The 26322-nt window shown below is 49.0% G+C and overlaps 3 long non-coding RNA genes and 2 pseudogenes across 5 annotated transcripts; all 5 read left to right on the top strand.

Moving 5' to 3' along the window:
- The first annotated feature begins 1646 nt into the window (after nucleotides 1-1646).
- On the top strand, nucleotides 1647-5357 carry LOC309643495 (heterogeneous nuclear ribonucleoprotein A3 pseudogene; annotated as a pseudogene). The gene is made up of 2 exons: nucleotides 1647-1654; nucleotides 3373-5357. The product of its transcript is annotated as a heterogeneous nuclear ribonucleoprotein A3 pseudogene (transcript).
- A 1712-nt stretch (nucleotides 5358-7069) lies between these two features.
- Nucleotides 7070-10466, top strand: LOC309644385. Its single transcript, XR_014254398.1, has 2 exons — nucleotides 7070-8396; nucleotides 8525-10466. It is a non-coding gene; the product is annotated as an uncharacterized lncRNA (long non-coding RNA).
- A 1171-nt stretch (nucleotides 10467-11637) lies between these two features.
- Nucleotides 11638-25407, top strand: LOC309644384. The gene is made up of 2 exons (XR_014254397.1): nucleotides 11638-11917; nucleotides 25356-25407. It is a non-coding gene; the product is annotated as an uncharacterized lncRNA (long non-coding RNA).
- LOC309643477 (heterogeneous nuclear ribonucleoprotein A3 pseudogene) lies at nucleotides 11926-17388 on the top strand (annotated as a pseudogene). Its single transcript has 2 exons — nucleotides 11926-11934; nucleotides 16226-17388. The product of its transcript is annotated as a heterogeneous nuclear ribonucleoprotein A3 pseudogene (transcript).
- LOC309644386 lies at nucleotides 20514-23898 on the top strand. The gene is made up of 2 exons (XR_014254399.1): nucleotides 20514-21840; nucleotides 21969-23898. It is a non-coding gene; the product is annotated as an uncharacterized lncRNA (long non-coding RNA).
- Nucleotides 25408-26322: the final 915 nt, after the last annotated feature.

Here is a 26322-nt window from a genome sequence, read left to right as displayed (position 1 = left end):
CCATGTTATGCAAGTGATGATGTTTCACATCACCAGTGATGTCACGGAGACACTACATACTCTCTGTTATGATGTGATGAGACGGTTACTTCGCTTCTGTGGTATTCTTTGTCAAAACCTATAACTCCAGTCTAATCATGAGAAAAACATCAGCCAAACCCAGACTGAGGACAATTCTACAAAATATCAGACAAATATTCCTCAAGACTGTCAAAATCATAAAAAACAAGGAAGGAATGAGGAACTGTCATAGACCAGAGAAGACTAAGGAGACATGACAACTAACTAAGTGGAATGTGATATACTGGATTGGGTCCTAGAACAGAAAAAGGTCATTAACAGGAAAACTGGTGAAATCCAAAAAAAGTCTTAAGTTTAGTTAATAGTAATGTATAAATGTTGGCTTTTTAATTTTGAAAAATATAGTATGGTAGTATAAGATGTTAGCAATAGGAAAAACTGGGAGAGAGGTAAAGGGAACTCTGTTTGTATCTTTTCTGCAGATTTGAAACTATTTGAAAATAAAAAAGGTCATTTTTAAAAAATGGAGTAATACTGTATTGTATTATATCACAGAAGAAGAAGACCTTTTAAAAGGTCTTTTAAATCTCTACCCTCTATATACTATTCACTAATTAAAAGGACAATTATGAGAAAAGAAAATAGGCCCATCTCCTTTATGTATACAGAAGCAAAAATCATACACAAAATGTTAGACAATCAAATGTAGAGTGTGTGAGTGAGTGAATGTGTGTGTGTGTGTGTGAATTCCTACCAAGTTGTTTTACTCCAGAAATGCAAGGTGAGTTAACATTCAAATATCAATAAATGTCATGCACCACATGAATAAAATAAAGGAGAAAATGTATATGATCATATCAGTATAGTCAGATAAAGCATTTGATAAAATTCAATAATTATGTATGATTAAAAACTCATAGCAAAGGGAAACTACAAAAAACTTTAGAGCCACCATCCTATTTATAGTGAAATGTGGAGAATGTCCACTGTAAGATTAGGAACAAAATAAGAATGCCAACTCTTACCTTTTCTATTCAACCTGTTAGTAAAAGTATTAAATGGCATTAGCAGTAAGGCAGGAAAAAGAAATCAGAAATATAAGGCTAAGAAAGGAAGAAATAATACTGTCACTTTCCATATTTGATATAATTAAGGATACAGAAAATCCAAAACCATCTACAGATAACTTATTAGAATATCAGTTAGTTTTTAGAAGAGTTGCCAGATAAGAGACCAAACATTAAAAAATTCCACTAACATTTTTCTGTGTCTGAAAAGTTATAAAATTAAAAACTAAAAAATATGCCATCTACATTATCATCAAAACATCATATACCTAATAATAAGTGTAATAAAAAATGTAAGAACCCTGAACAGAAAACTATTAATATATCATAGAGAGAAATTAAAGGTGATCTAAATAGGATTTCTACTTTGAGGCAGGATATATAGGCATACCTCACTTTATTGCACTTCACTTTATTGTACCTTGCAGATAATGCTTTTTTTTTTTTTTTTTTTTTTTTTTGTAACAAATTGAAGGTTTGTGGCAACCCTGTGTCAAGCAGCTCTACTGGTGGTGCCATTTTTTCCAACAGCATTTGCTCACTTCGTGTCTCTATGTCATGTTTTGGTAAGTCTCACAATATTTCAAACTTTTTCACTATTATACTTGTTACATGATCTGTGATCAGTGATCTTTGATGTTACTATTGCAAAAAGATTACAGCTTGCTGAAGGCTCAGATGATGGGTAGCATTCTTAAAGTCTGCTTTCAAATTAAGATATGTACTTTTTTTAGACATAATGCTATTGCACACTTAATAGACTACAGTATAGCATAAACATAACTTTTACATGCACTGGGAAACCAAACAACTCGTGTGACTTGCTTTCTTATGATATTCTCCTTATTGTGGTGTCTGGGACCAAAGCCATATCTCCATAATAATATGCCTGCACTAGGTAGGCACAGGCCATCACTCCTGCTGCAACGAGCAAACAAACTTGAATAAAGGATCATCGAGCTAAGGAAGCAATCAAGAAACAATATCAACTAGTATGCTAGAGAGGGACATTTAGAGATTTGGAGCAGGGGTTTGGTGTAGGGAGACATACTCCACTGGAAAAGAGAAATCACCATACCTTTTGATGAACTCATTTGCTGGCATGATGGAGTGAAATCTAGCAGAATGTCAAGCCGATTTCCCCCACAGGACATTTCCTTAGTGTCAGGGTGGTACAGGATGATGGGGGACTGAGCCAAGAAAGCAGAGTGAAATTTCCTGCACAGTCATGGCACGAACAAACCAAATCCCGCTAGATAAAGGGGCCTGTGACAATCATTAGGTCTCCTCTTCAAGACATTTGCCAGTTTTTGAACCTATAGAAAGCAGGAAGCTTAAATACCTAATGCCTGAGGGAGAGAACTTTCCAAAGTGAGGAATCAGAGACCTACCAGACTCACAGTAAAAACCCAGAAGTGCCATCCCCAAGAAGGGGGCTGAGTCAGAAAAAGTGAAATCATCTGCAATGTTTCAGTGTTTATGAGACAAATTTTCATTGAGAAAGTGTAACGGTAACAAATACATAGCTGGTCTCTCCTTACATTTGCCATACTCTGAAGCTGTGAGAACTGAGAGCCTAAAGAGCTGAATTCAAACATCTGAAAGACTGAAGTCAATAACTGACTGTATTTATTGAAGAATCAAAGACCTGTCAGGCTCACAGCAAAAATCCAGGGAGGCCACAAATCAGGAAAAATCATAGGTAGGATGAGACAAGTAAAGCTCCAACCCAGTTCTGACCTAGTAAAATTCCTGAAATGACTGAAATGATCAGCCACTCTGATTAACAGAGAAAGGGGTAAATCTTCTCTGGTTCAAAGTAATAGCATCTTCAGTCTCTATGAATTTTTTATTCACCATGTCCAGCACACAATCAAAAATTATGAAATTCCTGAAGCAGGAAAAAGTGACTAAAAATTAAGACAAAAAAAAAAAAAAAAACAAAACAAGAAAAATTGATTTAGAGGGAATTCAGATTCTGGAGTTAGCACAGAACTTTAAAATGACTATATTGAGAGTAAAAGATGGGGATTAATAGATTAAAATATGGAGAATCTCAACAGAAAATTGGAATCAATTTTAAAAAATCAAATACAGATAAATGAAAAATAAGAAAACTGATCCCCAGCAGACCTTAGGGAATACTAGAAGAAATTTTTTTAGGCTGAAGTAAAATGGCCCAACATAGAACAGAGCTGGCCTCTCCGTCCCATATTGAACTCGAGTTGGAAGAGGCGAGTCCGGTCTCAAAACGGAGGTAAAACCGCCGCCCGGTCGCCCCCAGCCCGACTCCGGCCGTCGCCGCCGCCGCCGCCGCCGCCGCCGCCACCGCCGCCGCCGGGGGGGGTGGGGAGGAGGGCCATGATCCAAAGGAACCAGAACAGTTGAGAAAACTGTTTATTGGTGGTCTGAGCTTTGAAACTACAGACGATAGCTTAAGAGAACATTTTGAGGAATGGGGCACACTTACAGATTGTGTGGTGATAAGAGACCCCCAAACAAAACGTTCCAGGGGCTTTGGTTTTGTGACTTACTCTTGGGTTGAAGAGGTGGATGCAGCAATGTGTGCTCGACCACACAAGGTTGATGGGCGTGTAGTGGAACCAAAGAGAGCTGGTTCTAGAGAGGATCTGTAAAGCCTGGTGCCCATCTAACAGTGAAGAAAATTTTTGTTGGTGGTATTAAAGAAGATACAGAAGAATGTAATTTGAGAGACTACTTTGAAAAGCATGGCGAGATTGAAACCATAGAAGTTATGGAAGACAGGCAGAGTGGAAAAAAGAGAGGATTTGCTTTTGTAACTTTTGATGATCATGATACAGTTGATAAAATTGTTGTTCAGAAATACCACACTATTAATGGGCATAATTGTGAAGTGAAAAAGGCCCTTCCTAAAGAAGAAACGCAATCTGCTGGATCACAAAGAGGTCGTGGAGGTGGATCTGGCAACTTTATGGGTCGTGGAGGAAACTTTGGAGGTGGTGGAGGTAACTTTGGCCGTGGTGGAAACTTGGTGGAAGAGGAGGCTATGGTGGTGGAGGTGGTGGCAGCAGAGGTAGTTATGGAGGAGGTGATGGTGGATAGAACGGATTTGGAGGCGACGGTGGTAACTATGGCGGTGGTCCTGGTTACAGTAGTAGAGGAGGCTATGGTGGTGGTGGACCAGGATATGGAAACCAAGATGGGGGATATGGTGGCGGTGGTGGAGGATATGATGGTTACAATGAAGGAGGAAATTTTGGAGGTAACTATGGTGGTGGTGGGAGCTATAATGATTTTGGAAATTATAGTGGACAACAGCAATCAAATGATGGACCCATGAAGGGAGGCAGTTTTGGTGGAAGAAGCTCGGGAAGTCCCTATGGTGGTGGTTATGGATCTGGTGGTGGAAGTGGTGGATATGGTAGCAGAAGGTTCTCAAAACTCACAAGAAAAGGGCTACAGTTCTTGGCAGGAGAGAGAGCGAGGAGGTGTCAGGAAAGCTGCAGGTTACTTTGAGACAGTCGTCCCGAATGCATTAGAGGAACTGTAAAAATCTGCCACAGAAGGAACGATGATCCATAGTCAGAAAAGTTACTGCAGCTTAAACAGGAAACCCTTCTTGCTCAGGACTGTCCTAGCCACAGTTTGCAAAAAGTGCAGCTATTGATTAATGCAATGGAGTGTCAATTAGATGTACATTCCTGAGGTCTTTTATCTGTTGTAGCTTTGTCTTTTTCTTTTTCTTTTCATTACATCAGGTATATTGCCCTGTAAATTGTGGTAGTGGTACCAGGAATAAAAAATTAAGGAATTTTTAACTTTTCAATATTTGTGTAGTTCAGTTTTTCTACATTTTAGTACAGAAACTTTAACAAAATGCAGCTTTGAAGGTGTTTCCTTGTGAGTTAACAAGAAGATCATTGTTAATTAATATTTTGTATGAATTTTGCTGAAGTTAACTGTAAAGAAACACCTGCTGACTTGCAGTTTAAGGGGATCTATTCTCCCCATTTCCAAACCATGAAATGAATGGGCTCTGACATGTGGAGAGAATAGATATTTGTGTTTGCAATGTGTGTCTTAGATAATAGACTTGGGTATTTAAATTAGCATATTTGTGAATTTAATAGCATTAAGACTTACTTCAAATGAAAAATCTCAAAATTCAAAAAAAAAAAAAAAAAAGAACAGAGCTGGGAGCTCGATTGGAGCTGCCTGTGGGGGAGGAGCGCCGCCGCCGCCGCCGAGAGCTGGGAGCTCGATTGGCGCTGCCTGCGGGGGAGGAGCGCCGCCGCGAGCTGGGAGCTCGATTGGCGCTGCCTGCGGGGGAGGAGCGTCGCCGCCGCCGCCGCCGCTGCCGCCGCCGCCGCCGCCGCCGCGAGCTGGGAGCTCAGTTGGCGCTGCCTGCTGGGGAGGAGTGCCGCCGCCGCCGCCGCCGCGAGCTGGGAGCTCGATTGGCGCTGCCTGCGGGGTGGAGCGCCGCCGCCGCGAGCTGGGAGCTCGATTGGCGCTGCCTGCGGGGGAGGAGCGCCGCCGCCGCCGCCGCCGCGAGCTGGGAGCTGGATTGGCGCTGCCTGCGGTGGAGGAGCGCCGCCCCCGCGAGCTGGGAGCTGTATTGGCGCTGCCTGCGGGTGAGGAGCGCCGCCGCCGCCGCCGCGAGCTGGGAGCTCGATTGGCGCTGCCTGCGGGGTAGGAGCGCCGCCGCCGCCGCCGCCGCGAGCTGGGAGCTCAGTTGGCGCTGCCTGCGGGGGAGGAGCGCCGCCGCCGCCGCCGCCGCGAGCTGGGAGCTCGATTGGCGCTGCCTGCGGGGGAGGAGCGCCGCCGCCGCCGCCGCGAGCTGGGAGCTCGATTGGCGCTGCCTGCGGGGTAGGAGCGCCGCCGCCGCCGCCGCCGCGAGCTGGGAGCTCAGTTGGCGCTGCCTGCGGGGGAGGAGCGCCGCCGCCGCCGCCGCGAGCTGGGAGCTCGATTGGCGCTGCCTGCGGGGGAGGAGCGCCGCCGCCGCCGCCGCCGCGAGCTGGGAGCTCGATTGGCGCTGCCTGCGGGGGAGGAGCGCCGCCGCCGCCGCCGCGAGCTGGGAGCTCGATTGGCGCTGCCTGCGGGGGAGGAGCGCCGCCGCCGTCGCGAGCTGGGAGCTGGATTGGCGCTGCCTGCGGGGGAGGAGCGCCGCCGCCGCCGCGAGCTGGGAGCTCAGTTGGCGCTGCCTGCTGGGGAGGAGCGCCGCCGCCGCCGCCGCCGCCGCGAGCTGGGAGCTCGATTGGCGCTGCCTGCGGGGTGGAGCGCCGCCGCCGCGAGCTGGGAGCTCGATTGGCGCTGCCTGCGGGGGAGGAGCGCCGCCGCCGCCGCCGCCGCGAGCTGGGAGCTGGATTGGCGCTGCCTGCGGTGGAGGAGCGCCGCCCCCGCGAGCTGGGAGCTGGATTGGCGCTGCCTGCGGGTGAGGAGCGCCGCCGCCGCCGCCGCGAGCTGGGAGCTCGATTGGCGCTGCCTGCGGGGTAGGAGCGCCGCCGCCGCCGCCGCCGCGAGCTGGGAGCTCAGTTGGCGCTGCCTGCTGGGGAGGAGCGCCGCCGCCGCCGCGAGCTGGGAGCTCGATTGGCGCTGCCTGCGGGGGAGGAGCGCCGCCGCCGCCGCCGCGAGCTGGGAGCTCGATTGGCGCTGCCTGCGGGGGAGGAGCGCCGCCGCCGCCGCCGCGAGCTGGGAGCTGGATTGGCGCTGCCTGCGGGGGAGGCGCGCCGCCCCCGCGAGCTGTGAGCTGGATTGGCGCTGCCTGCGGGTGAGGAGCGCCGCCGCCGCCGCCGCCGCCGTCGCCGTCGCCGTCGCCGTGAGTGAGGAAGCGCCTCGGTCAGGCCTGCTGAGGGCCCTCGCCGACGCCTGGGCTTACCCGCCGCCCCGCCAGCTCCGCTCGTTTCCCGTCCCCCGCGGCCCGGCGCGGGGCAGGCCTGCCGGGGCCATGGAGGACGAGGTGGTCCGCATTGCCCAGAAGATGGACAAGATGATGCAGAAGAACGCGGTAAGCGCGGCGGGCGGCGCGGGCCGGAGGGAGGCTGGGCGGCGGGCGGGGGTCAGTCGGCCTGAGGGGTTTCCCGGCCCGCGGTGAGCGCGGCGGGTGCCGCGTGACGGCGGCGAGGCCCGCGCTCTGGGGAGGGGTTCCTGGGGAGGGGGGAGCTTCGTGTCCCGCGGCCGCGTCCCGGGCAGGGGTCCTGGGGGGCGTCCTGTCTCGCAGCCGCGTCCCGGGCAGGGGTTCTGGGGGGCGTCCTGTCCCGCAGCTGCGTCCCGGTCAGGGGTTCTGGGGGGCGTCCTGTCCCGCGGCCGCGTCCCGGGGAGGGGGTCCTGGGGGGGTCCCGGGGAGGGCGTCCGGTCCCGCGGCCACCGGCGCTGGGGCCCGCCCTGGGCGCCCGAGGCCCCTCGTGATTAGCGCAGCCCGGTACACTCCATCGAGGCGTCCTCCTCATTATTTTAAACGTGACGGTGGTAAAGCCTCGCTGGTTTAGCTGAAGAGTGCAGAGAGCCCTCCCTGTTTGAAAGAATTCGTTGTCTTTCCCGGGCTCATTGGCCAGCAGCGAGAAAACAACATCAAACAGAGGTTTGTGATCAGTTTTAGACATGAAACTGTTCAAGCAAAACGTGAATTTCCTGGATCTTATTTTTGAGGAAGGCTGAACATTCCCTTGATTGTCTCAACTCTCCTGCATGTTTGCTTAGCAATTAAAAAAGGTGAACTACGCCAGTGTACTTGGCAAGTTGCTAAACTTTTTGGAAAAAGTGGATCTTGTTAGGCCGCGGAGTGCGGGGAGCTGTGTTTAAGGCACTGCCGCCGACGAGGCTGTGCTGCCGGCTGGATTTGGACACATGTCGTTGCTGGTCCTCTCAGTGGTTTACGGTTGCTACCGGTGGCGTTTTCTGTTACTGATAACGTGTGCACGTGAACGTGTTCTCTTGTGGTTTGTATGAGGTGCTCCAGTTTTTGCATTTCTGTCCACCTGTGTGGGTCACTCTCAGTCCCTTGCTTCCGAGTCGTCTATATTTTCAGCTAAACTTCTGAAATTCCAAGTCAAACGAATGTGAAGGAGAGAAGGGCTGCTCTGATTTGCACAGCACTTTGGAGTTACAAAGCGTTTGTGCAGAATTCTTTGGCGACTCACGACAGCTGTGTTGCATTCATTTTACAGAATAAGAAACTGAGTCAGACCAAGCAGTTCACCTCCTTAAATGAAGTGTGCGTTGTGGATTAAGCCAGGACCCGAGTTTCCTGCTGGGCAGCATGCAGAAGTAATGTTAAACACCGAATTCTTAAGACTTCAGACTTGGTGTGCGCCTCTTTTCCTTTAACAGGTGCATTGCCCGGCGTGTAATTTCATACCCTGTTAATCTGTCTTTGCAATTTTGGCTTTTTAAAGTACCTCCTGTTTGTTTTCTGTTCCAGACGTTGCCTGTGCCATTTATTTTTTCTGTTGATACAGGCCTTTCATTCCTCACTGCAAGTGATGAGTTCTGTATATTTGATTGGCTGAACGTTTCTGTTATTCTGTTTAAACTGGCAAGTTTTTTTTCTTTGCCTAGAGAACCCTAGACTCCCCTAGTAGAAGCTGGCTCCTAGGGAAAAAGGCCGTTTCTTGGGTAATTTTTTTCTCGAACTCAGGCTATAAAATGTGTACCTTTTAATCATCTAGTGCACTAGGTGTTTTTGTTTGTTTCCTTTCCTTGAAATAGACGTTTCCTAGAAATGAGGAATTCCTTAGTGAGCAAGTATGGAGAAGACCAGTTTGTATTTATCTGCAGTTCTCAAATTATAAACACATAATGCGTCAGCAGGAGAATGAGGATAAGCTCCACAGATAATCCTCAAGTCTCATTTTTCTTTTCAAATCTTATATTTCTAGTAGTACAGAACTTTACCAATATAAAAACTTGCCCCCCCCCCCAAAAAAAAAGAACAGAACTGCAGGAAAGAGCAAAGAGCACTTAAAGTCTGTGTGTGTGTTTAATATATATATGTACATATACCCAGGTACATACACCTTTATATTTATATGTTGTTTTGTAAATAAATGACAATAATAATGTCTTGTGGAGATGTAGAACAGAAGTATACAACAAAAGCACAAACAGCAGGAGGGGGCAAATGGAGTTAAACTGTTAAACCTCCATGGGATGGTTCCATGGAGGAGGCAGAGAGGGGGATGGGATCCTCGAAGAGCTGCTGAAGACCTTGCATTTTTTGCAGATCTCTTTAGAATGCTACTTGTATATTATGCTCTCACTGAGTGCACCTGGCTGAGCTATGGCACATTAGCACGGTAAACATTTGTCAGATTTGCCCTAGTCAGAAAATTTTCTATACCTGCCATCCTGCTTGGCACTTAAAATAGTTTTTTTTTTTTAAGGTCTCTATGATATAGGGATGATGGGTGAAGAAGGTAGGCTGCAGGGTAATAATGTAGTATGTATGATCCCATTTTGATACAGTAAACAGAAAGTATTAAATGCATGCCTGTTTGTATGAGCAGTGAGTTTGCATGGTTATCTCAAGAGGGAGGGAATGGGACGGGTAGAGAAAGAGATTGACCACAGGCTATTGTTTTACTTGTTACAAGAGGCATGTGTTGCCTTCATTTCTGATTAAGCTTTTTGTTTACAGATTATTGTAGGTTTACATGCAGTTGTAAGAAATAATAGTGAGATAGGTCCTGTGTGTCCTTTACCCAGTTTTCCCCAATGGTAACATCTTACAGAACCATAGTATACTGTCACAACCTGGGTATTGCCATTGACACAGTCAAGATACAGAACATTTCCATCCCACAGGATCTCTCCTGATGCCATTTTATAGCCACTGCTGCTCCCCCACTCCCCACCAAATCATAATGATCTGATAGTGCAGTGGATAAAGTTGCACTAAAGTTTTTGTGCAGATGATCAAGGGAAAATAGCCCCTGGGGAAGATGGCCCATCTCCCAGTCCCCCGGCCCTATCTGTCCCTGGCAACCTGTCATTTCAAGAATGTTATGTGGGACTTCCCTGGTGGCGCAGCGGTTAAGAATCTGCCTGCCATTGCAGGGGACATGGGTTTGATCCCTTGTCCGGGAAGATCCCACATGCCGCGGAGCAACTAAGCCCATGCGCCACAATGACTGAGCCTGCGCTCTAGAGCCCGGGAGCCACAACTACTGAGCCCACGTGCCACAACTACTGAAGCCCGCGTGCCTAGAGCCCGTGCTCTGCAACAAGAGAAGCCACCGCAGCGAGAAGCCCGCGCACTGCAACAAAGAGTAGCCCCCGCTCGCCGCAACTAGAGAAAGCCCACACGCAGCAACGAAGACCCAACGCAGCCAAAAATAAAATAAATTAACTAATTAATTAAAAAAAAAGAATGCTATGTGAATAAAATCATATAGTGTGTAACCTTTTTTTTTTTTCTTAATTAAAAAAAAGTTTGTTTTTGGCTGCGCTGCCGGTTATGCGATCTTAGTTCCCCGACCAAGGATTGAACCCAGCCCAGGTAGTGAAAGTGCTGAGTGCTAAACACTGGCCCGCCAGGGAATTCCCAGTATGTAACCTTTTGGATTGGCCTTTTTCAATCAATGTAATTCCCTGGAGAGTCATCCAAATTGCATGAATCAATAGTGCTCCTTTTTTTAAAAAAAAAAAATATATATATATTTATTTATTTATTTGGCTGTGCGGGTATATAGTTGCAGCATGCGGGATCTAGTTCCCTGACCAGGGATGGAACCTGGGCCCCCTGCATTGAGAGTGCAGAGTCTTAACCGCTGGAACACCAGAGAGGTCCCAGTGCTGCTTTCTTTTTAATTGCTGAGTAGTATTCCATGGTTTGGCTATACTTCAGTTTGTTTAATCACTTGCCCATTGAAGAACATCTGAGTTTTTTCCCATTTCTTGACTATTACTGAGAGAGATGCTGTGGACATTTGTGTACCTTTTTTTGTGCGAACATGCGTTCTCTGGGGTAAATGCCGTATGGTATGTGTTGCTTTTTTTTTTTTTTTTTTTTTTTTGGCTACGCTGTGCCACATGTGGGATCTTGGTTCCCCAATCAGGGATCGAGCCCGTGCCCCCTGCATTGGGAGCTTGGAGTCTTAACCACTGGACTGCCAGGGAAATTCCTGTATTGCTCCCCCTGCCCCACTTGATTGATTGATTGATTGATTGGTTGATTGGCTGTATTGGGTCTTAGTTGCGGCACGCGGGACCTTCGTTAAGGCATGTGGGATCTTTTTTGTCATTGCGGCGCACGGGCTCTTCGTTGCAGCATGAGAGCTTCTCTCTAGTTGTGGCGTGCGGGTTTTCTCTCTCTAGTTGTGGCACGTGGGCTCTGTAGTTGTGGCGTGCAGGCTCCAGAGCGCGTGGGCTCTGTAGTTTGCTGCACGTGGGCTACCTCATTGAGGTGTGCGAGCTCAGTAGTTTGGCGCGAGGGCTTAGTTGCCCCGCGGCGTGTGGGATCTTAGTTCCCCGACCGGGAATCGAACCCACGTCCCCTGCATTGCAGGGCGGATTCTTTACCACTGAACCACCAGGGAAGTCCCTGTATTGCTTTTTTAAATTAAAAAAAAAAAAAAAAAAAGGAAAAGCAATCAGAGGTAAAACAACTAATTATATGATTGCCTTTCAAAGTACATATTCAAACCCTACATTGTTGGTGTACATAACTTCTTTATGTTGATTTCTGGTGTTTAGCTCTAGTAACAAGACAATAATAATAACGCTGTAGTTTTCCTTGTTTCTTTCAACTGATGATCTGTGTATTTCTTACAAATAATAATTAACACTCACAAGCTACCAGGAGGCAAGTAATGGTTAGTGCTGGTGTGGTTAACTCCTTTATAGATAGGGAGGTTGAGGCATGGATATTGTGGAATTTGCCATGTTGAGGCATGGGTATTGTGGAATTTACCTAAGGTTATAACACTGTGTTCTGACTCAGATTCATTCAGATTTACTCCTTCTCTTTCTGTCTCCTGAATTAATAACTCTTTGTAATTTTGACCTAGGTGTGAGGACACGAAAAGGGTTTTTTCCTGTACCTGAGGTTTAGTGCTTGTTTTATAGAAGCAATATAGTATAGTGGTTAGAGTATGCACTTTAGCATCTGATTTTTTTTTCTTCTTAAGTCTTTAATGAATTTGTTACAATATTGCTTCTGTTTTATGTTTTGCACATGCCGGAAAGGTAATAGGCCTTGGCCCCTGGGCCTGGGCTTCGTCTCTTGTGCTGTCTCCTGTCCCTGTTGCCCCCGCGCGCTGGCCCGTCCGTGCTGTGCCAGGGGATATTGGTCGTCTCCCGGCTCAGTTCACAGTAGCTGAAAGGGACAGTGTGTAATGTTCTGATTTCTGCCCATCGTTTTCAAAGGGAGGCTCTGGCCATTGCTCCTCTGGTAAAATGCAGAGGGAGTGCTTTTTAAGATGGGACTGTCAGTGTTAGGGCCACTCCTTAATTACCAAAACGGAATCCCCTTCAGTTCCTCCAGCTGTGTTGTTTTGGCACAGAAAATGTGAGTAATAGGAATTTGGAACTAAGTTGGAGTGAAAAAACGCACCGGTCCCGCCGAATTTTCCATCGAAACAGTTGATTTGTGTTGTCTCTAGGAATTCTAAAGGGCGTACCGTTGCTTCCTAACCGGTGTCATTTGGGAGATCTACCTCTGTACGTTCAAATGATTAATTTTGAGACTTTGCTCATGTGTGCAGTAAACCCTTTAATTCCCTAAGACCTTCCTTTCCTCCATCTCATACCCCATTAAGCCCGCTTCAGTTTATCTCCTGAATTTCTTTGGAATCTGTCAGCTCTCCCTCAACATTCTAATACTGAACTTGCCTGTCTGTTGCGATTAGGTCCTAACTAGTGTCCATATATCTTGTTTCCTTCCAATCCATTCTTCACACAAGAAACCTTCAAAGCAAGTTGGAACATTGCTCATAAACATCGCTCACAAACATTGTTTTGAGAATAGAAAACACAGTGTTGGCCTTTAAGACTCTGCGTGGTCTAGAATCCTCTCTGCTTCTCTAGCCCCATCTTGTGCCACTTGTGCCCTCACTGTCTATGCTTCAGATACACTGAATTAACCTTAGTTCTCACTCATCTGACAGAAGTCAGTTGAGAAATTATTTTTCACTGTGATTCCTAGCATTAAGGAATTTGATGATCAGGTTTTGTATGAGGACTAAAACTAAACTGGGAAGTGGAAGAATTGAGTTTAAACTGTGTCAGTCAACACGCATGTATTAATGATACCTAAGTATTGAACACGGGACTAGGTTTCATGAGGGATACAGAAGTTCTGGCCATCTCTGGTTTTGGATATCCCTTATTTGTTGAGACCTTTGCGTTGTTTGGTTGCCTTTTGTCTGTTTTCCAGATGGGAAAACAGGAACAAGGGAAGTATAGGTTATTACTAAGTGGGGTTGAACAAGTGGAGCAGCAAACTGCAAAGCAGAAAGAAGAGGGACGTACTATAGAGGGATATGATTTCCATTTTCAAGGCGCCTGCGTCCTGTGCAGGGAGACAGCCTAACATAACATGTGCCTAACAAAAAATATATTGACTTCTTACTAAAATCTCCAGTTCATATAACCAAGGGGTTTATACCTTCTCCTTTAAAAGTGATATTCCTGGGGGGAGGGAGGGGCAAGATGGCAGAAGAGTAAGACGTGGAGATCACCTTCCTTCCCACAGATACAGTAGAAATACATCTACACGTGGAACTGCTCCTACAGAACACCCACTGAACGCTGGCAGAAGACGTCAGACCTCCCAAAAGCTTTATTTTATTTTATTTTATCATCTTTATATCTATATATAAAGTACAGTCTTGAGCTAGTACAGGTAGCCTGAGAGTCTTAGAGGCCTTTAGTTAAAGGAATCTAGCCAGCGAACATAATTCTCATACTAAACTGCCACAAGGAAGAAGTTAACTTACCCTGTATGTCAGGGTCCAAAAAAATTTAAAGATGTGCCTAATGCAAAAATAAGTTATAAAGATTTAGGCCAGTCAAAAACTAACAGCAGTTTCAGGTAGAGGTGCATGCCTAATGTAAACCAGCATAGTTTCCATTTACTGCGTTCTTGTAATCACTGAAATAAAAACTTCTACAAGATTAAAAAAAAAAAATTCACCGATTAAAGTAAGTGTACAATTCACTAGTTCTTAGTATTTTCACAACCAATATTGCTATCTAATTCCAGAACAGTTTTGTCACGCCCCCCACAAAGAAATCTTGTATATGTTAGCTGTTACTCCCTATTTTCCCCTCCCCAACATCCCCTGGCATCCACTAATCTACTTTCTGTCTATATGGATTTGCTCATCCTGGACATTTCATAGACATGGAATTATACAATATATGACCTTTTGCTATTGGCTTGAAATATTTCTCCCTTTAATAGTGTCAGTTTTTCGGACTTCCCTGGTGGTACAGTGGTTAAGAATCCGCCTGCCAATGCAGGGGACACGGGCTCGAGCCCTGGTCTGGGAAGATCCCACATGCCGCGGAGCAACTAAGCCCGCACGCCAAAACTACTGAGCCTGCGCTCTAGAGCCCAAGAGCCACAACTACTGAAGCCCATGCACTTAGAGCCCGTGCTCCTCAACAAGAGAAGCCACCGCAACGAGAAGGCCACGCACCACAACAAAGAGTAGCCCCTGCTCGCCACAGCTAGAGAAAACCCGCGCGCAGCAACGAAGACCCAACGCAGCCAAAAATAAAAATACAAATAAATAAATAAATAAATTTATTTATTTATTTAAAAAATAGTGTCAGGCTTTATCATTTTAATTCTGTTAGTTTTTCTTTATGTATTTGGGACTTGCTTATACTGCATTTGTCTTTTAAGTCATATAGGAGAAAAACTGAATTACAAACAAAAATACATTTATACTGTCTTTTGTATTTCCTTATGTAGTGGACATACTCCACTGGAAAAGAGAAATCACCATACCTTTTGATGAACTCATTTGCTGGCATGATGGAGTGAAATCTAGCAGAATGTCAAGCCGATTTCCCCCACAGGACATTTCCTTAGTGTCAGGGTGGTACAGGATGATGGGGGACTGAGCCAAGAAAGCAGAGTGAAATTTCCTGCACAGTCATGGCACGAACAAACCAAATCCCGCTAGATAAAGGGGCCTGTGACAATCATTAGGTCTCCTCTTCAAGACATTTGCCAGTTTTTGAACCTATAGAAAGCAGGAAGCTTAAATACCTAATGCCTGAGGGAGAGAACTTTCCAAAGTGAGGAATCAGAGACCTACCAGACTCACAGTAAAAACCCAGAAGTGCCATCCCCAAGAAGGGGGCTGAGTCAGAAAAAGTGAAATCATCTGCAATGTTTCAGTGTTTATGAGACAAATTTTCATTGAGAAAGTGTAACGGTAACAAATACATAGCTGGTCTCTCCTTACATTTGCCATACTCTGAAGCTGTGAGAACTGAGAGCCTAAAGAGCTGAATTCAAACATCTGAAAGACTGAAGTCAATAACTGACTGTATTTATTGAAGAATCAAAGACCTGTCAGGCTCACAGCAAAAATCCAGGGAGGCCACAAATCAGGAAAAATCATAGGTAGCATGAGACAAGTAAAGCTCCAACCCAGTTCTGACCTAGTAAAATTCCTGAAATGACTGAAATGATCAGCCACTCTGATTAACAGAGAAAGGGGTAAATCTTCTCTGGTTCAAAGTAATAGCATCTTCAGTCTCTATGAATTTTTTATTCACCATGTCCAGCACACAATCAAAAATTATGAAATTCCTGAAGCAGGAAAAAGTGACTAAAAATTAAGACAAAAAAAAAACAAAACAAAACAAGAAAAATTGATTTAGAGGGAATTCAGATTCTGGAGTTAGCACAGAACTTTAAAATGACTATATTGAGAGTAAAAGATGGGGATTAATAGATTAAAATATGGAGAATCTCAACAGAAAATTGGAATCAATTTTAAAAAATCAAATACAGATAAATGAAAAATAAGAAAACTGATCCCCAGCAGACCTTAGGGAATACTAGAAGAAATTTTTTTAGGCTGAAGTAAAATGGCCCAACATAGAACAGAGCTGGCCTCTCCGTCCCATATTGAACTCGAGTTGGAAGAGGCGAGTCCGGTCTCAAAACGGAGGTAAAACCGCCGCCCGGTCGCCCCCAGCCCGACTCCGGCCGTCGCCGTCGCCGCCGCCGCCGTCGCCGCCGCCGCCGCCGCCGCCACCGCCGCCGCCGGGGGTGGGGTGGGGAGGAGGGCCATGATCCAAAGGAACCAGAACAGTTGAGAAAACTGTTTATTGGTGGTCTGAGCTTTGAAACTACAGACGATAGCTTAAGAGAACATTTTGAGGAATGGGGCACACTTACAGATTGTGTGGTGATAAGAGACCCCCAAACAAAACGTTCCAGGGGCTTTGGTTTTGTGACTTACTCTTGGGTTGAAGAGGTGGATGCAGCAATGTGTGCTCGACCACACAAGGTTGATGGGCGTGTAGTGGAACCAAAGAGAGCTGGTTCTAGAGAGGATCTGTAAAGCCTGGTGCCCATCTAACAGTGAAGAAAATTTTTGTTGGTGGTATTAAAGAAGATACAGAAGAATGTAATTTGAGAGACTACTTTGAAAAGCATGGCGAGATTGAAACCATAGAAGTTATGGAAGACAGGCAGAGTGGAAAAAAGAGAGGATTTGCTTTTGTAACTTTTGATGATCATGATACAGTTGATAAAATTGTTGTTCAGAAATACCACACTATTAATGGGCATAATTGTGAAGTGAAAAAGGCCCTTCCTAAAGAAGAAACGCAATCTGCTGGATCACAAAGAGGTCGTGGAGGTGGATCTGGCAACTTTATGGGTCGTGGAGGAAACTTTGGAGGTGGTGGAGGTAACTTTGGCCGTGGTGGAAACTTGGTGGAAGAGGAGGCTATGGTGGTGGAGGTGGTGGCAGCAGAGGTAGTTATGGAGGAGGTGATGGTGGATAGAACGGATTTGGAGGCGACGGTGGTAACTATGGCGGTGGTCCTGGTTACAGTAGTAGAGGAGGCTATGGTGGTGGTGGACCAGGATATGGAAACCAAGATGGGGGATATGGTGGCGGTGGTGGAGGATATGATGGTTACAATGAAGGAGGAAATTTTGGAGGTAACTATGGTGGTGGTGGGAGCTATAATGATTTTGGAAATTATAGTGGACAACAGCAATCAAATGATGGACCCATGAAGGGAGGCAGTTTTGGTGGAAGAAGCTCGGGAAGTCCCTATGGTGGTGGTTATGGATCTGGTGGTGGAAGTGGTGGATATGGTAGCAGAAGGTTCTCAAAACTCACAAGAAAAGGGCTACAGTTCTTGGCAGGAGAGAGAGCGAGGAGGTGTCAGGAAAGCTGCAGGTTACTTTGAGACAGTCGTCCCGAATGCATTAGAGGAACTGTAAAAATCTGCCACAGAAGTCAGAAAAGTTACTGCAGCTTAAACAGGAAACCCTTCTTGCTCAGGACTGTCCTAGCCACAGTTTGCAAAAAGTGCAGCTATTGATTAATGCAATGGAGTGTCAATTAGATGTACATTCCTGAGGTCTTTTATCTGTTGTAGCTTTGTCTTTTTCTTTTTCTTTTCATTACATCAGGTATATTGCCCTGTAAATTGTGGTAGTGGTACCAGGAATAAAAAATTAAGGAATTTTTAACTTTTCAATATTTGTGTAGTTCAGTTTTTCTACATTTTAGTACAGAAACTTTAACAAAATGCAGCTTTGAAGGTGTTTCCTTGTGAGTTAACAAGAAGATCATTGTTAATTAATATTTTGTATGAATTTTGCTGAAGTTAACTGTAAAGAAACACCTGCTGACTTGCAGTTTAAGGGGATCTATTCTCCCCATTTCCAAACCATGAAATGAATGGGCTCTGACATGTGGAGAGAATAGATATTTGTGTTTGCAATGTGTGTCTTAGATAATAGACTTGGGTATTTAAATTAGCATATTTGTGAATTTAATAGCATTAAGACTTACTTCAAATGAAAAATCTCAAAATTCAAAAAAAAAAAAAAAAGAACAGAGCTGGGAGCTCGATTGGAGTTGCCTGTGGGGGAGGAGCGCCGCCGCCGCCGCCGAGAGCTGGGAGCTCGATTGGCGCTGCCTGCGGGGGAGGAGCGCCGCCGCGAGCTGGGAGCTCGATTGGCGCTGCCTGCGGGGGAGGAGCGTCGCCGCCGCCGCCGCCGCTGCCGCGGCCGCCGCGAGCTGGGAGCTCGATTGGCGCTGCCTGCTGGGGAGGAGCGCCGCCGCCGCCGCCGCCGCGAGCTGGGAGCTTGATTGGCGCTGCCTGCGGGGGAGGAGCGCCGCCGCCGCCGCCGCGAGCTGGGAGCTGGATTTGCGCTGCCTGCGGGGGAGGAGCGCCGCCGCCGCCAGCTGGGAGCTTGATTGGCGCTGCCTGCGGGGGAGGAGCGCCGCCGCCGCCGCGAGCTGGGAGCTCAGTTGGCGCTGCCTGCTGGGGAGGAGCGCCGCCGCCGCCGCCGCCGCGAGCTGGGAGCTCGATTGGCGCTGCCTGCGGGGTGGAGCGCCGCCGCCGCGAGCTGGGAGCTCGATTGGCGCTGCCTGCGGGGGAGGAGCGCCGCCGCCGCCGCCGCCGCGAGCTGGGAGCTGGATTGGCGCTGCCTGCGGTGGAGGAGCGCCGCCCCCGCGAGCTGGGAGCTGGATTGGCGCTGCCTGCGGGTGAGGAGCGCCGCCGCCGCCGCCGCGAGCTGGGAGCTCGATTGGCGCTGCCTGCGGGGTAGGAGCGCCGCCGCCGCCGCGAGCTGGGAGCTCAGTTGGCGCTGCCTGCTGGGGAGGAGCGCCGCCGCCGCCGCGAGCTGGGAGCTCGATTGGCGCTGCCTGCGGGGGAGGAGCGCCGCCGCCGCGAGCTGGGAGCTCGATTGGCGCTGCCTGCGGGGGAGGAGCGCCGCCGCCGCCGCCGCCGCGAGCTGGGAGCTGGATTGGCGCTGCCTGCGGGGGAGGAGCGCCGCCGCCGCCGCGAGCTGGGAGCTCAGTTGGCGCTGCCTGCTGGGGAGGAGCGCCGCCGCCGCCGCCGCCGCGAGCTGGGAGCTCGATTGGCGCTGCCTGCGGGGTGGAGCGCCGCCGCCGCGAGCTGGGAGCTCGATTGGCGCTGCCTGCGGGGGAGGAGCGCCGCCGCCGCCGCCGCCGCGAGCTGGGAGCTGGATTGGCGCTGCCTGCGGTGGAGGAGCGCCGCCCCCGCGAGCTGGGAGCTGGATTGGCGCTGCCTGCGGGTGAGGAGCGCCGCCGCCGCCGCCGCCGCGAGCTGGGAGCTGGATTGGCGCTGCCTGCGGTGGAGGAGCGCCGCCCCCGCGAGCTGGGAGCTGGATTGGCGCTGCCTGCGGGTGAGGAGCGCCGCCGCCGCCGCCGCCAGCTGGGAGCTTGATTGGCGCTGCCTGCGGGGGAGGAGCGCCGCCGCCGCCGCGAGCTGGGAGCTCAGTTGGCGCTGCCTGCTGGGGAGGAGCGCCGCCGCCGCCGCCGCCGCCGCCGCGAGCTGGGAGCTCGATTGGCGCTGCCTGCGGGGTGGAGCGCCGCCGCCGCGAGCTGGGAGCTCGATTGGCGCTGCCTGCGGGGGAGGAGCGCCGCCGCCGCCGCCGCCGCCGCGAGCTGGGAGCTGGATTGGCGCTGCCTGCGGTGGAGGAGCGCCGCCCCCGCGAGCTGGGAGCTGGATTGGCGCTGCCTGCGGGTGAGGAGCGCCGCCGCCGCCGCCGCGAGCTGGGAGCTGGATTGGCGCTGCCTGCGGGGTAGGAGCGCCGCCGCCGCCGCCGCCGCGAGCTGGGAGCTCAGTTGGCGCTGCCTGCTGGGGAGGAGCGCCGCCGCCGCCGCCGCCGCGAGCTGGGAGCTCGATTGGCGCTGCCTGCGGGGGAGGAGCGCCGCCGCCGCCGCCGCGAGCTGGGAGCTCGATTGGCGCTGCCTGCTGGGGAGGAGCGCCGCCGCCGCGAGCTGGGAGCTGGATTGGCGCTGCCTGCGGGGGAGGAGCGCCGCCGCCGCCGCGAGCTGGGAGCTCAGTTGGCGCTGCCTGCGGGGGAGGAGCGCCGCCGCCGCCGCCGCCGCGAGCTGGGAGCTCGATTGGCGTTGCCTGCGGGGTGGAGCGCCGCCGCCGCGAGCTGGGAGCTCGATTGGCGCTGCCTGCGGGGGAGGAGCGCCGCCGCCGCCGCCGCCGCGAGCTGGGAGCTGGATTGGCGCTGCCTGCGGGTGAGGAGCGCCGCCGCCGCCGCCGCCGCCGCCGCCGCCGCCGCCGCCGCCGTGAGTGAGGAAGCGCCTCGGTCAGGCCTGCTGAGGGCCCTCGCCGACGCCTGGGCTTACCCGCCGCCCCGCCAGCTTCGCTCGTTTCCCGTCCCCCGCGGCCCGGCGCGGGGCAGGCCTGCCGGGGCCATGGAGGACGAGGTGGTCCGCATTGCCCATAAGATGGACAAGATGATGCAGAAGAACGCGGTAGGCGCGGCGGGCGGCGCGGGCCGGAGGGAGGCTGGGCGGCGGGCGGGGGTCAGTCGGCCTGAGGGGTTTCCCGGCCCGCGGTGAGCGCGGCGGGTGCCGCGTGACGGCGGCGAGGCCCGCGCTCTGGGGAGGGGTTCCGGGGGAGGGGGGAGCTTCGTGTCCCGCGGCCGCGTCCCGGGCAGGGGTCCTGGGGGGCGTCCTGTCTCGCAGCCGCGTCCCGGGCAGGGGTTCTGGGGGGCGTCCTGTCCCGCAGCTGCGTCCCGGTCAGGGGTTCTGGGGGGCGTCCTGTCCCGCGGCCGCGTCCCGGGGAGGGGGTCCTGGGGGGGTCCCGGGGAGGGCGTCCGGTCCCGCGGCCACCGGCGCTGGGGCCCGCCCTGGGCGCCCGAGGCCCCTCGTGATTAGCGCAGCCCGGTAAACTCCATCGAGGCGTCCTCCTCATTATTTTAAACGTGACGGTGGTAAAGCCTCGCTGGTTTAGCTGAAGAGTGCAGAGAGCCCTCCCTGTTTGAAAGAATTCGTTGTCTTTCCCGGGCTCATTGGCCAGCAGCGAGAAAACAACATCAAACAGAGGTTTGTGATCAGTTTTAGACATGAAACTGTTCAAGCAAAACGTGAATTTCCTGGATCTTATTTTTGAGGAAGGCTGAACATTCCCTTGATTGTCTCAACTCTCCTGCATGTTTGCTTAGCAATTAAAAAAGGTGAACTATGCCAGCGTACTTGGCAAGTTGCTAAACTTTTTGGAAAAAGTGGATCTTGTTAGGCCGCGGAGTGCGGGGAGCTGTGTTTAAGGCACTGCCGCCGACGAGGCTGTGCTGCCGGCTGGATTTGGACACATGTCGTTGCTGGTCCTCTCAGTGGTTTACGGTTGCTACCGGTGGCGTTTTCTGTTACTGATAACGTGTGCACGTGAACGTGTTCTCTTGTGGTTTGTATGAGGTGCTCCAGTTTTTGCATTTCTGTCCACCTGTGTGGGTCACTCTCAGTCCCTTGCTTCCGAGTCGTCTATATTTTCAGCTAAACTTCTGAAATTCCAAGTCAAACGAATGTGAAGGAGAGAAGGGCTGCTCTGATTTGCACAGCACTTTGGAGTTACAAAGCGTTTGTGCAGAATTCTTTGGCGACTCACGACAGCTGTGTTGCATTCATTTTACAGAATAAGAAACTGAGTCAGACCAAGCAGTTCACCTCCTTAAATGAAGTGTGCGTTGTGGATTAAGCCAGGACCCGAGTTTCCTGCTGGGCAGCATGCAGAAGTAATGTTAAACACCGAATTCTTAAGACTTCAGACTTGGTGTGCGCCTCTTTTCCTTTAACAGGTGCATTGCCCGGCGTGTAATTTCATACCCTGTTAATCTGTCTTTGCAATTTTGGCTTTTTAAAGTACCTCCTGTTTGTTTTCTGTTCCAGACGTTGCCTGTGCCATTTATTTTTTCTGTTGATACAGGCCTTTCATTCCTCACTGCAAGTGATGAGTTCTGTATATTTGATTGGCTGAACGTTTCTGTTATTCTGTTTAAACTGGCAAGTTTTTTTTCTTTGCCTAGAGAACCCTAGACTCCCCTAGTAGAAGCTGGCTCCTAGGGAAAAAGGCCGTTTCTTGGGTAATTTTTTTCTCGAACTCAGGCTATAAAATGTGTACCTTTTAATCATCTAGTGCACTAGGTGTTTTTGTTTGTTTCCTTTCCTTGAAATAGACGTTTCCTAGAAATGAGGAATTCCTTAGTGAGCAAGTATGGAGAAGACCAGTTTGTATTTATCTGCAGTTCTCAAATTATAAACACATAATGCGTCAGCAGGAGAATGAGGATAAGCTCCACAGATAATCCTCAAGTCTCATTTTTCTTTTCAAATCTTATATTTCTAGTAGTACAGAACTTTACCAATATAAAAACTTGCCCCCCCCCCCCAAAAAAAAAGAACAGAACTGCAGGAAAGAGCAAAGAGCACTTAAAGTCTGTGTGTGTGTTTAATATATATATGTACATATACCCAGGTACATACACCTTTATATTTATATGTTGTTTTGTAAATAAATGACAATAATAATGTCTTGTGGAGATGTAGAACAGAAGTATACAACAAAAGCACAAACAGCAGGAGGGGGCAAATGGAGTTAAACTGTTAAACCTCCATGGGATGGTTCCATGGAGGAGGCAGAGAGGGGGATGGGATCCTCGAAGAGCTGCTGAAGACCTTGCATTTTTTGCAGATCTCTTTAGAATGCTACTTGTATATTATGCTCTCACTGAGTGCACCTGGCTGAGCTATGGCACATTAGCACGGTAAACATTTGTCAGATTTGCCCTAGTCAGAAAATTTTCTATACCTGCCATCCTGCTTGGCACTTAAAATAGTTTTTTTTTTTTAAGGTCTCTATGATATAGGGATGATGGGTGAAGAAGGTAGGCTGCAGGGTAATAATGTAGTATGTATGATCCCATTTTGATACAGTAAACAGAAAGTATTAAATGCATGCCTGTTTGTATGGGCAGTGAGTTTGCATGGTTATCTCAAGAGGGAGGGAATGGGACGGGTAGAGAAAGAGATTGACCACAGGCTATTGTTTTACTTGTTACAAGAGGCATGTGTTGCCTTCATTTCTGATTAAGCTTTTTGTTTACAGATTATTGTAGGTTTACATGCAGTTGTAAGAAATAATAGTGAGATAGGTCCTGTGTGTCCTTTACCCAGTTTTCCCCAATGGTAACATCTTACAGAACCATAGTATACTGTCACAACCTGGGTATTGCCATTGACACAGTCAAGATACAGAACATTTCCATCCCACAGGATCTCTCCTGATGCCATTTTATAGCCACTGCTGCTCCCCCACTCCCCACCAAATCATAATGATCTGATAGTGCAGTGGATAAAGTTGCACTAAAGTTTTTGTGCAGATGATCAAGGGAAAATAGCCCCTGGGGAAGATGGCCCATCTCCCAGTCCCCCGGCCCTATCTGTCCCTGGCAACCTGTCATTTCAAGAATGTTATGTGGGACTTCCCTGGTGGCGCAGCGGTTAAGAATCTGCCTGCCATTGCAGGGGACATGGGTTTGATCCCTTGTCCGGGAAGATCCCACATGCCGCGGAGCAACTAAGCCCATGCGCCACAATGACTGAGCCTGCGCTCTAGAGCCCGGGAGCCACAACTACTGAGCCCACGTGCCACAACTACTGAAGCCCGCGTGCCTAGAGCCCGTGCTCTGCAACAAGAGAAGCCACCGCAGCGAGAAGCCCGCGCACTGCAACAAAGAGTAGCCCCCGCTCGCCGCAACTAGAGAAAGCCCACACGCAGCAACGAAGACCCAACGCAGCCAAAAATAAAATAAATTAACTAATTAACTAAAAAAAAGAATGCTATGTGAATAAAATCATATAGTGTGTAACCTTTTTTTTTTTTCTTAATTAAAAAAAAGTTTGTTTTTGGCTGCGCTGCCGGTTATGCGATCTTAGTTCCCCGACCAAGGATTGAACCCAGCCCAGGTAGTGAAAGTGCTGAGTGCTAAACACTGGCCCGCCGGGGAATTCCCAGTATGTAACCTTTTGGATTGGCCTTTTTCAATCAATGTAATTCCCTGGAGAGTCATCCAAATTGCATGAATCAATAGTGCTCCTTTTTTTTAAAAAAAATATATATATATATATTTATTTATTTATTTGGCTGTGCGGGTATTTAGTTGCAGCATGCGGGATCTAGTTCCCTGACCAGGGATGGAACCTGGGCCCCCTGCATTGAGAGTGCAAAGTCTTAACCGCTGGAACACCAGAGAGGTCCCAGTGCCGCTTTCTTTTTAATTGCTGAGTGGTATTCCATGGTTTGGCTATACTTCAGTTTGTTTAATCACTTGCCCATTGAAGAACATCTGAGTTTTTTCCCATTTCTTGACTATTACTGAGAGAGATGCTGTGGACATTTGTGTACCTTTTTTTGTGCGAACATGCGTTCTCTGGGGTAAATGCCGTATGGTATGTGTTGCTTTTTTTTTTTTTTTTTTTTTGGCTACGCTGTGCCACATGTGGGATCTTGGTTCCCCAATCAGGGATCGAGCCCGTGCCCCCTGCATTGGGAGCTTGGAGTCTTAACCACTGGACTGCCAGGGAAATTCCTGTATTGCTCCCCCTGCCCCACTTGATTGATTGATTGATTGATTGGTTGATTGGCTGTATTGGGTCTTAGTTGCGGCACGCGGGACCTTCGTTAAGGCATGTGGGATCTTTTTTGTCATTGCGGCGCACGGGCTCTTCGTTGCAGCATGAGAGCTTCTCTCTAGTTGTGGCGTGCGGGTTTTCTCTCTCTAGTTGTGGCGTGCAGTCTCCAGAGCGCGTGGGCTCTGTAGTTTGCTGCACGTGGGCTACCTCATTGAGGTGTGCGAGCTCAGTAGTTTGGCGCGAGGGCTTAGTTGCCCCGCGGCGTGTGGGATCTTAGTTCCCCGACCGGGAATCGAACCCGCGTCCCCTGCATTGCAGGGCGGATTCTTTACCACTGAACCACCAGGGAAGTCCCTGTATTGCTTTTTTAAATTAAAAAAAAAAAAAAAAGGAGAAGCAATTAGAGGTACAACAACTAATTATAAGATTGCCTCTCAAAGTACATATTCAAACCCTACATTCTTGGTGTACATAACTTCTTTATGTTGATTTCTGGTGTTTAGCTCTAGTAACAAGGCAATAATAATAACGCTGTAGTTTTCCTTGTTTCTTTCAACTGATGATCTGTGTATTTATTACAAAATAATTTTTTTTTTTTTTTTTACAAGTAATATTAACACTCACAAGCTACCAGGAGGCAAGTAATGGTTAGCGCTGGTGTGGTTAACTCCTTTATAGATAGGGAGGTTGAGGCATGGGTATTGTGGAATTTGCCATGTTTAGGCATGGGTATTGTGGAATTTACCTAAGGTTATAACACTGTGTTCTGACTCAGATTCATTCAGATTTACTCCTTCTCTTTCTGTCTCCTGAATTAATAACTCTTTGTAATTTTGACCTAGGTGTGAGGACACGAAAAGGGTTTTTTCCTGTACCTGAGGTTTAGTGCTTGTTTTATAGAAGCAATATAGTATAGTGGTTAGAGTATGCACTTTAGCATCTGATTTTTTTTTCTTCTTAAGTCTTTAATGAATTTGTTACAATATTGCTTCTGTTTTATGTTTTGCACATGCCGGAAAGGTAATAGGCCTTGGCCCCTGGGCCTGGACTTCGTCTCTTGTGCTGTCTCCTGTCCCTGTTGCCGCCGCGCGCTGGCCCGTCCGCGCTGTGTCAGGGCGTATTGGTCGTCTCGCGGCTCAGTTCACAGTAGCTGAAAGGGACAGTGTGTTATGTTCTGATTTCTCCCCATCGTTTTCAAAGGGAGGCTCTGGCCATTGCTCCTCGGGTAAAATGCAGAGGGAGTGCTTTTTAAGATGGGACTGTCAGTGTTGGGGACACTCCTCAATTACCAAAACGGAATCCCCTTCAGTTCCTCCAGCTGTGTTGTTTTGGCACAGAAAATGTGAGTAATAGGAATTTGGAACTAAGTTGGAGTGAAAAAACGCACCGGTCCCGCCGAATTTTCCATCGAAACAGTTGATTTGTGCTGTCTCTAGGAATTCTAAAGGGCGTACCGTTGCTTCCTAACCGGTGTCATGTGGGAGATCTACCTCTGTACGTTCAAATGATTAATGTTGAGACTCTGCTCATGTGTGCAGTAAACCCTTTAATTCCCTAAGACCTTCCTTTCCTCCATCTCATACCCCATTAAGCCCGCCTCAGTTTATCTCCTGAATTTCTCTGGAATCTGTCAGCTCTCCCTCAACATC

This window comes from Balaenoptera physalus (assembly GCF_965194825.1).
Source record: "Balaenoptera physalus genome assembly, chromosome: 15".
NCBI classification, from domain to species: domain Eukaryota; kingdom Metazoa; phylum Chordata; class Mammalia; order Artiodactyla; family Balaenopteridae; genus Balaenoptera; species Balaenoptera physalus.
This window is presented reverse-complemented; position numbering and strand designations above follow the sequence as displayed.